This window comes from Carlito syrichta, unplaced genomic scaffold (assembly GCF_000164805.1).
Source record: "Carlito syrichta isolate Samal-C Ts95f unplaced genomic scaffold, Tarsius_syrichta-2.0.1 Scaffold304486, whole genome shotgun sequence".
NCBI classification, from domain to species: Eukaryota; Metazoa; Chordata; class Mammalia; order Primates; family Tarsiidae; genus Carlito; species Carlito syrichta.
In genome coordinates this window covers 281,726-299,712 of record NW_007248582.1, presented here as the reverse complement: position 1 = coordinate 299,712, position 17,987 = coordinate 281,726, and the positions used below count along the sequence as shown (strand labels likewise).

The 17,987-nt window shown below is 35.0% G+C and overlaps 1 protein-coding gene across 1 annotated transcript in view; it reads right to left on the bottom strand.

Annotated features, from left to right (window-relative positions):
- The window catches only part of LOC103262414 (centlein-like), a 173,328-nt gene that overhangs the window by 136,843 nt on the left and 18,498 nt on the right, over nt 1-17,987 (bottom strand). The gene's annotated exons all lie outside the window — the stretch shown is intronic.

Here is a 17,987-nt window from a genome sequence, read left to right as displayed (position 1 = left end):
TGAACAAAGCATATTTGTATACCTAACCCTTAACTGTACCCCACAATACCATAATAAAAATTATTGATTAAAAAAAAAAGAAGAAGAAAAGAATAATTTTTTAAAAACCCAGACTGTGGACTTTTCTGTCTATAGATATTTTCAATATAAATACAAGGATCATAATTTTTTAAAATTATCTTTGCTATAACCTCGATATGAAAAATATGCTTCATAATACATATTCACATGGCAGAACAAGATTTACCTTCAAAATTTCACGTAGAAACATAAAGAATAAATGTAAACGCGCAATAGTTTTCTCCGTCTTTTCTTTTCTAACAACCATTAATGGAACATTTGTATTTTACAAAAGAAATTTTTCAAAACTCTTTTTAAAAGTCTAGCAAGTACTTTATTTAAAATTTACATTACACTCTATTGAGCATAGTTCTTTTTCCTTTCGTCAGGCACAAAAGCTTGAAGTGGAAAAGCTTGCACTAGAAAAGACCACAAAGAAAATTATAATTATACATATAATTCTTAAGCAAAGAAGAGAGTATATGAATATTCATCAAATTATTCTTTATATACTTTTGCATATCTAAAATATTTCATGATAAAATCCACACAAAGCTGAAGAGGATGCCACAAAATAAGCTCTCATAAACTTTGCTGCTATCTACATATTATACAGGTTCTTTTAAAATTCTAATCTTGGATGCAAGATTTTCAAGCAAACATTTATGTTCAAATATATTAATCACCAAAGTATTTCTAACAGTAAAAATAAGACAATCTATAAATATCAAAACAATCACAATAACTTATTCAACACACTATGTTAGGGTCATAAAGTGGAATATTATGCAGGCATTAAAAATAAAGTTTATAAAGCAGGAAAAAAAATAAGAAAATGTCCTTGTACAGTAGCACAATGCCAAAACATGATCTAATTTTTAGGGAAAAAAATCTTCTATTCACACAGGAGAAACAGTGGGGGAAATTATGCCAACTATTATAAAAGTTTTCACTAGGTAGTAGGTCTATGGATGATTTATTTTTCAAATTTTCTATAATGACCCCATACTTCTTAAAATGAAAAAAATTTTTTTTGGCCAGGCACAGTGGATCATGTCTATAATCCCAGTACTCTGGGAGATTGAGGAGGGAGGATCACTTGAGGTCAGGAGTTCAAGACCAGCCTGGGCAACCAGGCGAGACCTTGTCTCTACAAAAAATTTTAAAAATCAGGTGAGTGGTAGTGCGTACTTACAGGCCCAGCTTCTAGGAAGGCTGAGGTAGGAGGATAGCTTAAGCCCAGGAAGTCAAGACCGCAGTGAGCCAAGACTATGCCACTGTACTCTAGCCTGAGCAACACAGTGAGACCTTGTTCTTGAAAAAAAAACCAAGAACCTCTCATTTTCTTATCCTTAATAATATCCTAGGCCAGGCTCAGTGGTTCACCCTATAATCCCCACACTTTGGGAGGCCAAGACAAGTGGATTACCTGAGCCCACGGGTTAGAGACCAGCCCGGGCAACTTGGTGAGACCTCATCTCTACAATAAATAAAAAATTAGCCCAGGCATGGTAGCACACGCCTGTAGTTCTGGCTACTTAGAAGAGTGAGGCAGAAAGATTGCTGGAGCCCAGCAGGCTGATGCTGGAGTGACTGTGAGCATGCTACTGCACTCCAACTTGGGCAACAGAATGAGACTCTAACTCAAAAAAAAAAAAAAAAAAAAGAAAAGAAATCCTAGATGCCCTCCTTTATGGAAATCAGAATAGGCAACCAATTCCTGATCAAAACCCCAAAAGCCCATGCCATAAGAGATAAGATTGACAAGTGGGACCTCATCTCATCAAGCTGGAAAGCGTCTATAAAGCAAAAGAAACCATCAAGAGCTGGGAGACAGCCCATATAATGGGAAACAATATTTGCCAACTGCATATCTGACAAAGGCCTAACATGCAGGATCTACAAGGAACTCAAAAGTGCCGAAAGGAAAAAGTCAAACAGCCCCATTAAAAAGTGGGCAAAAAGCCGGGCTCGGTGGCTCAGCCTGCAATCCCGCGCCTTTGGGAGGCTGAGGCGAGTGGATTGCCTGAGCCCGCGGGTTCGAGACCCGCCTGGGCAGCGAGACCTCATCTCTACAATAAATCAAAAAATCAGCTGGGCGTGGTAGCGCATGCCTGTAATTCCGGCTACTCGGAAGGCTGAGGCGGAAGGATCGCCGGAGCCCAGCAGGTCGAGGCTGCGGTGGCCGGGAGCAGCCACTGCACTCCAGTCTGGGCGACAGAGTGAGACTCCAACTCAAAAAATAAAAAAATAAAAATAAATAAATAAAAATAAAAAGTGGGTAAAAGACATGAAGACACACTCCTGAAAAGAAGACATACCAGCAGCCAACAGACACATGAAAAAATGCTCAGCCTCACTAATCATCAGAATAAGGAAAATCAAAACCACAGAGACACCACCTAACTCCAGGAAGAATGACCATCGTCAATAAAACAAAAAGCAACAGATGCTGGCGAGGAGACGAAGAAGAGGGAATGTTTCAACACTGCTGGTGGGAATGCAAACTAGTTCAACCTCTGTGGAAAACAGTGTGGTGATTCCTAAAAGAACTGGAAACTGACCTTCCATATAACCCAGCAATCCCCCTTCTGGGACTAAACCCGGAGGAACTTAAGTCATTCTACAAAAAAGATAGCTGCGCACGCATGTTTGTTGCAGCACTGTTCACAATAGCAAAAACCTGGAACCAACCGTGTTGCCCATCAAAACTGGACTGGATAAGGGAAATGTGGTAAAAATACACAATGGAATATTATGCAGCCATGGGGAGGAGTAAAATTACGGACTTCGCAGCAATCTTGGATGGATTTGGAGTCCATCATACTCAGTGATCTATCACAGAAACAAAGAACTAGGTGCCGCATGTTCTCACTCATGAGTGAACATTTACCATAACACAATAAGAAAGGGATTGGCAGTAGCAGGATACTACCGGGGGTTGGGGGGTCTACAACATCAGTAAGGGCACCTGATCTCAAACCAGGCAAAGTGGGGACCAAAGGGAGGCCCAAACTTTACCTCTATGATGATCACTTGTGTGCCTAATTCTGAATTGTACTCCACATCTTTAAAATAAGAAAATTTTTAAAAATTAAAAATAAAGATACTGTTTGAAATTTTTTTTTTAAAAGTCCTAGTCCACAGAAATGGACTACAATGGAAACTGTAGTCATGATCTTAATAAGACTGCACGCCACTCTAATACAATCCATAATTCTAAAAGCAAATTCCTACCTCACACCTATCCATATTCTCAAGTAGAAAAATATCTGGTTTCATCTTTCCATAGTTTCTTCCCTACATTAATGTTTACTGTTTAAAAATTACTTCTCTCTTGTAAACCTAATCCTGAATTGTACCCCACATCTTTAAAATAAAATATTTTTTAAAGTTACTCTTCTTATGCATAAAGTCAAATTTTAAAATCACAAGTTATCATAAGTATTGCATCTTGAAAGTATTATTAAAACTACTTCTGTATTTTAACAATTAAGATTAAAATGTTTGAAATTTATTGATGTGATACTACAAAAATATGGCATATATGTTATAAATATTGATGTTTACATAATTATTTGAAAATTCAAATTGTAAAATAACAAGAATTTTTTAGACATATATATACTTAATAATTATCAGATTTTATAGAATTCCCTTATGATTCCAAGTAGTCCTTTTTTGGGAAAATCACCAATACACTTTAAAGACAGTTCATAAAATCTCTTTTTCAAAATTAGTTATATTAATATCTAAGGAAACTCAGTTTAATCTAAAGTGTGAGATGAACATTTGGGATCATTAGTTACATCTCACATGGTATTTTAAGTCAGATTATCTCATGACATCAATGTGAAACTTGAAAAAGTTCACCATTTTCCACTTCTAACCAGAAGTTATTTACTTCACACTGACTGGTTCTTAAACACAAAATTAGATACTAGCTTTCACGTTAGGTACATTTCTTATCTGGTGAATATAGCCATATCTGAATATTAAAGGAAAATATAAATAATATTATCTTTGCTATGCAAATTGGAAATGCCTTTGGGATAAGAAAAAGCCTCCAGGTATTTTCAAATAAGTGGATGCAGAAGTGTATTTCATGTTTACACTTCTCAACTATTTTAAATACTATTGATCTCAGCATTGTTTATATATAATTATATCCAGTTCATTTTCCTTTGAAACATTTATTTTTGATGATAACATAAAAATTAATCAAAGGTACTGACAGGAATAGGTAATCCTTTATCAATCTTACTGAATAGTCAAAGATTATTGTTAGTATCATATATAAGCATTTTAAAGTTACTGCAATTGTATTTTTGCAATTCTATTTAAACATTTATATGCATTTCCTCATATTTTTAAAAACAAGAAACATTTGTTCCTAAAGTAATCTGCAATGCAACAAGATAGTTATCAAGTTTATATACAGTAAAATACTAATGCTACTCAATGAGTTTTTTTGGTCATTCTTTTTTTCTAGGTGTATAGAGATCTTCTAGTTTTCTGAATAACCTTATAAAATAATAAATTTGTTAAAGGAATAGAATTATTCTGTGGTAAATCCAGATGACAGAGTGGATATGTCCCATTTGTATGTATAAAATGGTCTAAATTTACAGAAGATCGTAAAACATTTTTGGCTTACTAATATAAATTTGCTATCTTCCCCCACAAAAAAAATAAGTACATGATAACTCCTAATGACAAAACTTGAAGGTCCACACTTAACAGCTAGAATCATTATAAATATAGACTCTGGAACATTATTGTCTAATGTATGCAAATAAGACATTTTAAAGATGCAGACCCTCTGGTAACAACTAATGACCTATTTCACGTGGCTTCGTGAGTAACTACATCAATTTTAAAGACACCAGAACCTATCCCGGCTGTGATACTCCCTTTATAATTCACGTGACTAATTACGTCCAATGGCATAAAGTTCAAGGGCAGGTATGGAAAATATGTTTCCTCTCCTGTGAAAGTCCTGTCAGTGGGCTATCTGAAATGCTGTTTTAATTAAAGACTCGACGAAAGGGAGAGTGGAGAAAGTCAGCAAAGACCGCTACGGTAGGGAAAGGGAAGAGCGGTGATACCAGGGCCAGGTATTTGCCGCCTTTCCCCTAGGGTAAAATCTTCGTCCACCAAACTTTGAAAACCCTACTCTGAACAGTGAGTTTCAACAATGTCAAATTACCCTCTTCAATCAACTCACCAAATACAATAGCAAAATACAAGTTTTTAAAACATGGTCCTCTGCCATTATCAGGAAGGAGGATTAGCAGTATTTTCTCTATTCCTCCCTCAAAACACAACTAAAAATCCTGGATATTACATATAAAACAAACAAAAAAAGACTGATGGTGAAGAAAAAAATGGAGATTGGTTAGAGATCTTGGAACCCTATTATACAGCAATGAGTGCCCTGGGTTTTCTTTTGTAACCCAAATATCACAGACAGAGAATGAAAAGTGGACAGCCTAGAAACACCAATAAGTGCAGCAAGAAAAAAGTCTCAACAAAAGTCTGCTCTCTCTAGCCCAAGGACCAAGAAAGGGGTAGCTTAGTAAGACAGAAAACTTTCAGATATTAACTACTCTACTCCACTCAAGCATCACAGGAAAATAAAACAATGTGGCCCCACCACCCATGCCAGTAAAAGTCAAGTGAGGAGCCTAGGCATCAATCACTGCAGAGCTGCAATGAGTCTCCCTAACCTCCCTAATTGCTGCCAGGACGGTTTCAGAGAAGGACATATAGGGAGCCAGGACTTTCATGCTCAACCAGCAATAGTGCAACTGCCCCTTCTCCATTCCCTGCTCCCCACTATGTCTGAGGAGACCACTGAAGTCAGAACTTTTACCACTTCCCAGAAGTAAAAAGGCTCCCTTCCTCCCACGATGATACTAGATGTTGCAGGGGAGACACTTGCTCCTCCCAACCAGGGTGGTATCAATGGAGACCTAACAGAGAGTGGAAACACTCACACCCATCCAACAATAATAAACTTGTTAAAAACCTCCATATTCCTCAAGTGTCACCAGAGACCAACAAGGTAACCTAAACTTCTAAGCTCTCCTGGCAGGAGCCATCCCCCTCCCCTGATAGAGTGGTATCAGGGAAAGTCAGGTTTTAACAAGATACAGAGTCCATAACATAATACCCCAAACATCCAGATTTAATTTTTTTAAGTCATTTGTCATACCACTACCAAGAATATTTCAAACTGAATTTTTAAAAAATCAGCAGATACCAACACCAAGATGACAGAGATGTCAGAATAATTTGACAATAATTAAAGCAGCAATTATGAAAATGCTTCAATGAGCAGTTACAAAACAAATTGGAAGACTTAGTAAAGAAACAAAGTCTGAGCAAAAAGGAGAAGATACAAAGAAAAACAAAATACAAGTTTTGTAGCTGAAAAGGGCACAACCCAAAGTAACTTAGTGGATGGACTCAACAACCAACTGAAGAGGACAAGAAAGACTCCCTGAAAGAGAAGAAAGAACAATACAATTTATCCAATCTGAACAACAGAGAAAACACACTTCAACAACAACAACAAAAAAAGCCAGCACCTCAGGAACCTACCAAAGATCTAAGATTTATTTAACCCAAATCCGAGTAGAAGAAGAGAAAGAAGGCAGAGGTGAATAAATAGACATAGAAATAATGGCTCAAAATATATCAGATTTTCGCAAAAACATAAAATCACACAGATTCAAGAAGCTGAGCAAACCCCAATACACTAAACTAAAAAGAAATCCACACTGACCCATCATACTAAAACTTCTAAAATCTAAAAACCAAGAAAAAATATTGAAAGCAGTGACAGAGAAAGACCACATTACCTATAAGGGAACAATGATTCAGATGATAGTAAATTTCTTGCTGGACACTATGGAAATCAGAAAGAAGGGGAATAGTATTTTTCAAGTACTGAAAGAAAAGAATTTTCAACCCACAATTCTATTTCCAGTGAAAATATCTTTTAGAAATGAAAGAGAAACCAAGATATTCCTTAAAAACGAAAACCTCAAATTGGTTGTCAGGAGACCAACCATAAAGGAATGACTACAGTAAATTTTCTAAATAAAAAAAGAAATAATAATGGAGGGATTCTGATTTATGTCTGAAATCCCAGCACTCTGAGAGGCCGAGATGGGAGGGTGACTTGAGGTCAGAGTTCAAAACCAGTCTGGGCAACATAGCAAGACCCCATCTCTACAAAAAAATACAAAATTATTTGGGCATGATGGCCCATGACAGCAATCCTGACTACCCAGAAGACTGAGACAGGAGGGTCATTTGAGACCAGGAATTTGAGATTACAGGAAGCTATGTTCACACTACTGCACTCCAGTGGACAACAGAGCAAGACCTTGTCTTAAAAAAAGAAGAAAAAGAAAAAGAAAATTTAAAAACAAGAAGGAAAAGAATAAGAGCAAAAGTCTGGATAAATACAATAGACTCCTTCTTTCCTTCAGTTTTCTAAATTAAGTTTAATGGTTGAAGTAAAAAGCAATAATATCTTATTTGGTTTGAACTGTGTGTAGAAAAAATATTCATAGCAATCATATTATAAATAGGGGAGGGTAGATGGACATAAAGAGAAAAAGATTTCTATATGTCACTTAAACTGGTAAAATGTAGACACCAATAGACTATGATAAGTTATGCATATATAATACTTAGAGCAACCACTAAAAGACAAAGAGATACCATAAAAACACTATAAATAAAACAAAATTCTAAAAATTGTTTAAATAGCCAACAGGAAGGGGACATCAGTAAACCAGGAAAAATAAAACAAATAGTAAACAGAAAAGAAAAAGCAAAATGTCATGCTTAATTGCTAACATATCAATAATTACAATGAATGTAAATAATCTAAAATATACAAATTAAAAGAGATCAACAGGATGAATTAAAAAACATGATGCATAGCAGCTAAAAGAAACTCATTTCAAATATGGCAATAAGGTAAGCTGAAAGTAAAAAGGAAGGAAAAAGATACGTCATAAAACCATTCTTCAAAACAGTGGTTATATTAACATTAGATAAAGTATAGTTCAGAGCAAAGAAAATTACCAGAGACAGAGAGGAACATTATACAGTGATAAAACTATCAAGCAACAACGAAGACTGTTTGTACTGTATAATCACCAAACTTTAGTCTTTTGCACTCAAGATCTTGCAGATCACCTGCCATAAACTCGGCCACACTCTATGAAACAGTGAAAAACAAATCACTTCACAGTAAATAGTATAGCATTGGAACCAATTATGTTATTGTAATGATATTTGGCTTATAATAGAATTTTGAACATTAAGGAACTTATGACAAAAAAATCAGAATTTTATATCTTATGTTTCTAATATGTTGCAACGTGAAACAGTCACTGATATGCATTGCAGGTTCATTGATACATGTTGTGCAATGCTAATTTGTTTTGACATCTTCTACCTGGTGTTTTTTGATTGGAGAAGACAATGCAGTCTCATTTTCTTCCTCCCACATTAATAATTTATAATTTATTGTCCAGATTGTTGTTCGAAGATGTGGAAGGACATTCTCTTTCTACATAACACCCACTGATTTTTTAATGTATATTTCAGTATATATTCCATATCTGTTTTCTCGTGCAATTTGAATGGAAAACTTCAAGGAAACATACATTTTTTTGAAACATTTAGGCTGACATATGCTTGTCCTGTATAATCACAGCTAACTCTTTACATCCTCTGAAAGGAGAAATTTGAGTGCTCTGCTAGATTTACAATGTCCCCTCAGAGGGGACGTCCGAGTGCAAAATGTTAGAACCTCAAAATACAGGCAGAAAAAAATTGACAGAACTAAAAGGGGACATCAGTAAATCAACAACTGTGTTTGATAACTTCAAAACCACTCTGACAATAAGGGATGAAATAGACAGTAAAACATCAAGGATACAGAAGAGTTCAACAACAAAATCAACCTACAGAATCTAATCAACATTTACAGAACACTCCACTAAACTCCAGCAAAGATATACTATTTTCAAATGCCCACAGATTTATACAAAGATAAACCATTATCTTGGGCCATAAAACAAATTTGACAAACTTAAAAGAATTTAAATCACAGAGTACATTCTCTGACCATATAAAATCAAACTAAAAATTAATCACAGAATGACAACAGAAAAATCTCCAAGCTCTTGAAAATTAAATAACATACATATAGAAGTATGTTATTTAATTTTCAAAGAGAAAACATCAGGGGAAGTTTAAAAATACATAGAACTGAATAAAAATGAAAAGGCAACATATCAAAATATGGGGGATTAAGCTGAAGCAGCTAAGAAGGAAACATAAAATTAAATGTCTACATTACAATAATCTACCCTTCCACTTCAAGAAAAAAAAAAACTGACCCAGAAATAACACAAAAAAGAACTCATAAAGTGTATAAATCAATAAAATGAAAAACAAGAAAGAAAATCAATGAAACACAAAAGAGCTTTTTGAAAACACAATACTTTTGGAAAACTTCTAGCAACACTGACAAAAAAAAGAAAGAAAAAGACATACCTTAAACAGAATTATCACTACAGATACTCACAACTACAATAAGGTAAAACTGTGAATAACTCTACACACATAAATTTGACAACTTAGAAAAAACTGACCAATTCCTCGAGATAAACAACCTACCACACTTCACTAAGTGAAAAAGATAAATTGGATAATCCTATAACTATTAAGGAAACTTAATTAGCAATTTGAAGACTCCCAAAAATGAACTCTCTAGGCCAAGATGATTTCTCAGGAGAACTACCAAACATTTAAAGAAGAAAATCACCAATTCTACACAATTTGTTCCAGAAAACAGAAAAGAAAGGAACACTTCCCAATTTATGAAGTTATACCTATTTCTGATATGGAAACCATAGGCAATACAATAAAAGAAAGCTATACACCAATATCCCTCATGATTACATATGCAGAAAAATCCTTCATAAAACATTAGCAAGTAGTATTTAGCACTATTAATAACTGTATATCATGACCAAGCAAAATTTATTTCAAGTATGTAAAGCTGGTTCAGTATTCAAAATAAGTCCATATATTCCACCATATCAATAATCTAAAGGAAAAAAATTCATGATCATATCAATTGATGCAGTGAAAAGAATTTGACAGATTCAATACCCACTGGTGATAAAAATTCTCAGTAATCTAGTAACAGAAAACTTCCTTAACTCAATAAAGAACATATACAAAAAACTTACAGGTAACATTTAATGAAAGATTGACCAATTACCCACTAAAAATAGGTGCAAAAAATGATCACTCTCACCACTCCTCTTCAACATAGTATTGAAAAATATAGCCAGCACAATAAGGCAAGAAAAAAAAAGACAAACAAATCAGAATGGAAGAAATAAAACTACTTATTTACAGGTTAATATGATTATCTATGCAGAAAAATCAAAGAATCTTAAAAAACAAAAATCCTAGAAATAATAAGTGTATACAAAAGTCAATCATTATTCTATATACTAGTAATGCAAACATGGACACCAAACTTAAAAATATAATTTGCCATCACGCACAAAAGTTTAAATACATACATGTAATCTAATAAAACGTGTGTAGGACTTATATGCTAAAAAGTACAAAATGCTAATCAAGGAAATCAAAGAATACCTAAATAAATGGAAAGACATTTTGTGTCCACGGATAGGAGAATCAACAAAGACAGCAACATCCAGGTTCAACACAAATCCTGTCAAAAATCTAGTCATGATGTTTTTCTTAATAGAAACATTCTAAACTTCTAAACTTTAAACGGAAAAGAACAGGACTAAAATGGTTCAAATAATTTTGAAAAAGAAAAAATAGAATAAATCATACTACTCAATTTTCAAGATGTGTATATAGCTACAATAATTAAGATGATATAGTTCTGATAGAGGACAGACACACAAATCAATGGGAACAGGATAAAGAACCAAGAAATATGCAAATATGCCCAAGTGATTTTAAACAAAGGTAAAAACAGTTCAAGGGACAAGGACAGTACTTTTAACAAATTGTGCTAGAAAAATCATACATCACAGTAAAAAAAAGAAAAGCGCTTTGACTTCCTTAAATCTCTTACATAATAATTAACTCAAATAGATCATAAAACTATAAAACTTTCAACAAAAAATAAGAGAAAATCTTCAGCATCTAGGGTTAGGCAAAAAATCTTGATTTGACACCAAAAGTACATCCACTAAAAGAAAAACTGAAATTGGACCTCGTCAAAATTTAAACTTTGCTCTACTGTATAAAAGACCCTGTTAAGGGCAACCGTCTCAGGTCCCCTCCCACTCTGGGAGTTTGTCTGTCTTCTCAATAAATCCTGCTTTCTCAAAACAAAACAAAACAAAACAAAAAAACCACCTGTTAAGAGGATAAAACAAAAGCTACAGACTGGGAGGAAATATTTGCAAACCACATATATGGCAAAATACCAGTATCCAGAATATTTAAAGAACTTTCAAAACTCTACAATATTTTTTTAATCCAAATACAAAATGGGCAAAAGACATGAACAGATATTTCATCAAAGTGGACATACAAATGGCAAATGAGCATAGGAAAAGATATTCAACATCATTAGCCATGAGGAAAATGCAAATTAAATCTACAATGAGGAAAAACCATACACCAGCAGAATGGCTAAAAAGAAAACATAGTGACCACATCAAATGCTGATAAAGATACAGATAAACTAGATCATTCATACATTGCTAGAGAAAATGTAAAATGGTATAGACACTCTGAAAAATAGTTTGCCACTTTCTTAATAAACTAAGGATGTAACTATCATATGACCCAGCAATTATACTCCTGGCCATTTATCCCTGATAAATGAAAACCTATGTTCACAACAAAAAACACGCACACAAATATTCACAGCAATTCACAACAGTCAAAAGCCAGAAACTACTCAGATGTACTTCAATATATTAATGGCTAAACAAACTATGGTAAACCCATACTATGGGGCAATCTGTAGCAATAAAAAAATAAACCAACTATTGATAAACACAAAATTTGGAAGAATTATCAGAGAATTATGCTGAATGAAAAGTCTATCCCGAAAAGTTACATCTATCTAATTTGATTTACACAACATTTTAGAAATAACAAAATGATAAAAATGAAGAGCAAATTAGCAGTTGCCAGGAGTTACACACAGGATGGGGTTGAGTGTTAAGCGGAGGAGCTCTAAAGGGCTTCTTGTGGTGACAGAACTGTTCCGCATTGACTGTATCAATGTCAATATATACTGGCTTCATACTGTACTACAGTTTTGCAAGATATCATTGGGGAGAAATGGTTCAAGAGTACACTAAACCTCTCTGCATTATTCTTACAACTGCATGTGAATCTATAATTATCTCAAATGAAAAGCTCAATTTTTAAAAATGGCTACCTACTACTTCCTAAAAATCAACTGACCCCAAAATCAATTGGAAATATCCTCTGAGCCTTTAACTAGTCTTCTCCTTCAACAACGTATCTTTGTTTCTCTCTCTGTTTTCATAAGAAGAAAGTAAATTTCTTACTTAATAATGAATCACTGTTACAATTCTCATTTAAGAAAAAATAAGCCAGGAATAAATAACTTTTAACAGCATAATTTTAACCACACAATAACCCTTATGAACTCAATATTGATAAATATCTACTCACAATTCTGCAATACCCCTATTGTAAGACTATGACAGAAAAGAAAACAAGGTTTAAATTGTTTCCTTAAAATACATAACATCAGAGTATCATGATACAGCCTACTTTTAAAATTAAATATGCATACACATATATATTTCATAAAGTTATTATTTTGAAGGACAAATCTGTCAATACTGATTAGTAAGGAAATTTATACTATAATTTGTTTATTATTCATGGACCAGATTAGAAGATACTAAATTTCCAGTGAGATAATTTATAATAAAATTAAAGTAATATACAAATGTTAGATATTATTACTCATTACTATAGCTATAAACATCATACTCCTAATGTTGAGGTAGTACTCAGCATTTCTGGCTTCCCACTAAATGATGACAGACATACTATTAATTATTTTTGACACTGACTTCTTTGAAATTAAGACTATTAGTCTTCACTAATGCTGAAGACATTAACTTTCCTCTTCTTCAGAAATATCTGTAGATATCTTCCAACAGATTATAATCACTTTTCACCTTATTCTGAAAGCTTTTCCCTTAGGTTTCCAAACGCTATTTCCTTATACTTTGTGATATCAAAAATGAAACATCAACATGAACAAATATGATATTAATCATGTTGGAGGCCTTGATATAAAGGTTTGTCAGATCAAATCATTGTGGAGGGAATGTGTATATCCTAACAACTAGACTTAGCAATATGTATACTTAAACCTAGAGGTTTATGTTTGACCTACTCTGTATTTTACTACATTTAGTCTTTTCTAAATAAAATTCCCCATTTTAAAAAATTTAGTTAATTTTAGAATAATAACCAGAAAATAAAAAGGATACTTCATAGAAAAATGCTAGTTATTCAAATTTTTATAATTATGAAAAACATATTACTTAAAGGCAGTATACAGTAAGATGGCAGAGTCGGAAATACCAGCATTCAGCCTCCCACAAAAAATAATTAGAAAATTATGAGAAAAATAGCTCAAAGAGGGCTAAAGAGTCCAATGAAGAACCTACAGCATAACGGTCAATCAAATATTGGTGAATAACTGGACAGAAAGAGGGCTAGGGAGATCAGCAAAGCTAAGATAACTGGAGACAGCTAGAAAACAAAGAATAAGTGGCAGAGCAATCACAATCAACAGCAGCCATGCAGCAGGTGCCACCATGTCCTTAGTAGCCTACTCTGCAGAATCCTCTAGTAGCCTTTACTGCTAAGAACCTTAACAGCTCCAGAAGCAGCCACAGACTCCCTGTAATTTTGTCCCCATATTGTTCAAAGGTATGAACCCCAGCAACCTGCTCCTTGTAGGGTACCCAGCAGGTAGCTTTTGCCACTGAGGTAACCAACAGCTACTGTTGCCCTGGAACAGAGGCTGCCATCCCCCAAATCTATGCATACAACAGATCCCAGAGCTGCAGATGCACTGTGCACTGGCACTCCAAATCCCATCTCCATGGCCAAATCCATGATATATATGCCTCAAACAACGAAGTCACCAATAAGACAGCAGGCTACCTGCCCAGTGCCTGAAACCACTGTTCACTCTGCACACACCTGCACTATTGATCCCAGCTCCATGGCTACTTTACATGTGCCTGCATCTAGGGCACTGGAGATACCACTACAGGGAAAATTACCATGTCCTGGACCCTGAAGCCACCTATAACTTTGCACACACCCACACTATGGACTCTGGCTTATAGGCTATTCCACAAGACTCCATGCCTCATACACTGTTACCAAACTGAAGGGGCTTCCTGTGCGGTACTGGAACCACAGCTACCCTGGACCCCAGAGTCATGATCCTTCCACGTGTGCTGGAGCTCGACATCAGCTCCATAGCCACTCAAGAGGCACTGTGCTTCAGATACCAGTAGTACTACCAAAGAGAGCATGCCTACAAATAGACATAGCACCAAGAAGGATACCTTCAAAAACAGATTCCTACACAACAGAAAAAGAGATCAGAAGGACCCTGGCAGCCTTGTCCATCAAAGAATCCCAAAGCCCTCACTGTCTCTGTGAACACTTTCAACATACACACGGCCTTGGCTTCTGAGCCCCCTACAATCTTAGTTGGTAGTGACTCAGCTGACAAAACCACATGGAGACTACATCACTGTGTCCTTACCAAAGCTGGAACCACTACATCCCGCCAGGCTTGCACCCACATGTAGGTGAAGGTCTTTACCCATTGAAACCAGCCCATGAAGTATAGACAAAGTGACTATTCCATCAAATATACAGACATCAATGCAAGGCAACAAAAAACACAAAAATCCACATGATGCCACCAAAAATTATAATATTTTTTCCAGTAATCAACTGCAAAAAAAAAAAAAAAAAGGATATTGTTGAAGTGTCCAACAAGGAATTCAAAATACAGTTGTGTGTTGCTTAACAACAGGGCAACATTCTGAGAAATGCATTATATTTGTGCAAACATACCTAGATGGAATAGCCCACTACACAGCTAGACCATATGATATAGCCTATGACTCCCAATCTATAAACCTGTACAGCATGTTACTGTAGTGAATACTGTAGTCAACTGTAACACAATGGTATCTGTATATCTAAATATATATAAAGATAGAAAAAGTACTGTAAAAATGCCATATTATAATCTTATAGGACCACCATAGTATATGTGGTCCATCCTTGACTGAAACACCTTTTCAGGATCACAAAAAAGAACCAAACAAACTTTGGAGCTGACAACTACAAGGATGAAATGCAAAATGAAATAGAGTGGCAACAGGAAATTTAATCAAGCAGAAGAATCTGCAAACTGAAAGACGGGTAATTTGAAACTACCCAGTTAGAGAAACAAAGAAAAATGAATGCAAAAGTGAAGAAAGCCTATGGAACTTATGTGATACCATCAGAAGAATTCACTCCTGTCAATCTTACTAAATATACTACTGAAAGTTCTAGCCAAAGCAAGTAGGCGAGGAAAATAAATGCAGGATATCTAAATCAAAAAAGAAGAAAGAAAACTGTCTCTTTTTGCAGATGGCATTATCTTATATAGAGAAAACCCTAAAGACTCTGCAAAGATTTATAACTGAAAACTATAAAACATTGATGTAAGAAATTGAAGACAAAAACAGGAAAAATATCTCATGTTCATGGATTGGAAGAATGATTATTGTTAAAATGTCAATACTACCCAAAGCAATCTACAGATTCAATGCAACACCTATCAAAATACCAATGGCATTTTTCAAATAACTGAAAATAACAGGTCGTAAAATTCAGGCCGGGCTTGGTGGCTCAGCCTGTAATCCCACGCTTTAGGAGACCGAGGTGAGTGGACTGACTGAGCCTGCAGGTTCGAGACCTGCCTGGGCAACTTGGTGAGACCTCATCTGTACAATAAATCAAAAAATTAGCCAGGCATGGTAGCACGCGCCTGTAATTCTGGCTACTTGGAAGGCTGAGGTGGAAGGATCGCCAGAGCCCAGTAGGTCGAGGCTGCGGTGGCCGGGAGCGGCCACTGCACTCCAGTCTGGGCGACTGAGTGAGACTCCAACTAAAAAAAAAAAAAAAAAAAAAAAAAAATTCATATGGAACCACAAAAGACCATAACTAGCTAAAGCAATCTTGAGTAAGAAGAGTTAAGTTGAAGCAGTGATCAAAACAGTATGATACTTGCATAAACACAGATACCTAGACCATGCAACAGAACAGAGAACCCAGAAGTAAACTCATACATAAATTGTCAACTAGTTTTCAACAAAGTTGCTAAAAATATACAATGTGGAAAGAATAGACTTCAATAAATGGTACTAGGAAAACTGGATATCCACAGGTAGAAAAATGAAAGTAGACCCTTATACCATACCTCAAAATCAACTCAAAATGGAATAAAGTTTTAACCATAAGACATTAAGCCATAAAACTCCTAGAAGAAAGCATAGGGAAGAGGATCCTTGACACAAGTCTTAAAAATGACTTAGAGTCTCTAGTTTAATATTTAACCTCCAAGTCATATACCCTAAGCCAGGGCCAAATTCAACAACTCAAAAGAAAGTACCAGGAATATTTAGAACAATCAAGAGACCCCAGATATTCACAAGGTTGTCATTATGTTCTATCAGTTTTAAGATTACTCAAGACTCTAAACCTACTCAGAAAAAAAAGTGAAAACATATGCCAGACTATGCAGAGAACAAAATTTTCATCAACTCCTGCCCCACAATTTGTTGCTGAACTGGTGCTTTTGGTAAAACTATCTTACTAGAACCAACATAAAACCTTACAATTTATCACCCCACTACTCCTAGTCATAATCCTCACTCAATAGAGCCCCATCAACCTCTAAGTCTCAAATAAAGAAACCAAAAACTGGAAAATGATAGGTCTTTATTATAAATAGTATATAAAGTCCAACAAAATAAATACATATTGTGGTTAATAAATGTTGCCATGTAGGCCATTCATTTAACAAGTATACTTAAGAGTGTCAAAATAATAAGTGGCCTAAAAAGTTGCAATGCTAACTTATATCCAACTTTCAAGTTAACGGAAGACCACACAGAATCAGTACGAATAGCCACATTTTTTGAAAATTCTCCTTTTTTTCTAAGTTATACGTTATTTTTCCAACTTAAACACAGTCATAAGACATAAAAAATAAGTCCCCAGCACTACTCATGAACATGCTTAAGTCATATATACTTATGCTATCTCTTAAATTTTAAATTTGGTATATAATCTTCTTACCTCATCTTCTCCCAATATAGACAGTCCTTGGATCCAAATGCTCACAGGAACAGATTTGTATATATCTTCTTTTGTATGTGTGAGAAGGCTAGTACCCCTTACTACTTGAATTTTTGCTATTTTCTAAACTACAGCATCAAAATAGACAGTAATTCAAAATGTCTTTATTATTTGAGCTTCCATTGGTCATACTCAGGAAATAAACAGATTTGAATAACAAAAATATTATATTTCATCATATCAGAAGAGCTTTCTTCATCATGAAGTTCAGTGACGGGGTCATTCCTACAGAGTCTGACATGTGTAACCTTGCCACACTGTTCTACACTGACCCCCAAAGGAAGAGAACAATGCAATATCTACACACTTGCCAAGGATTCCCTTTCTGTGAATTTTCCCAAAGTACGCAACTCCCAGTACTTCAATGGGGATGTGTCATCTGGCTCTCG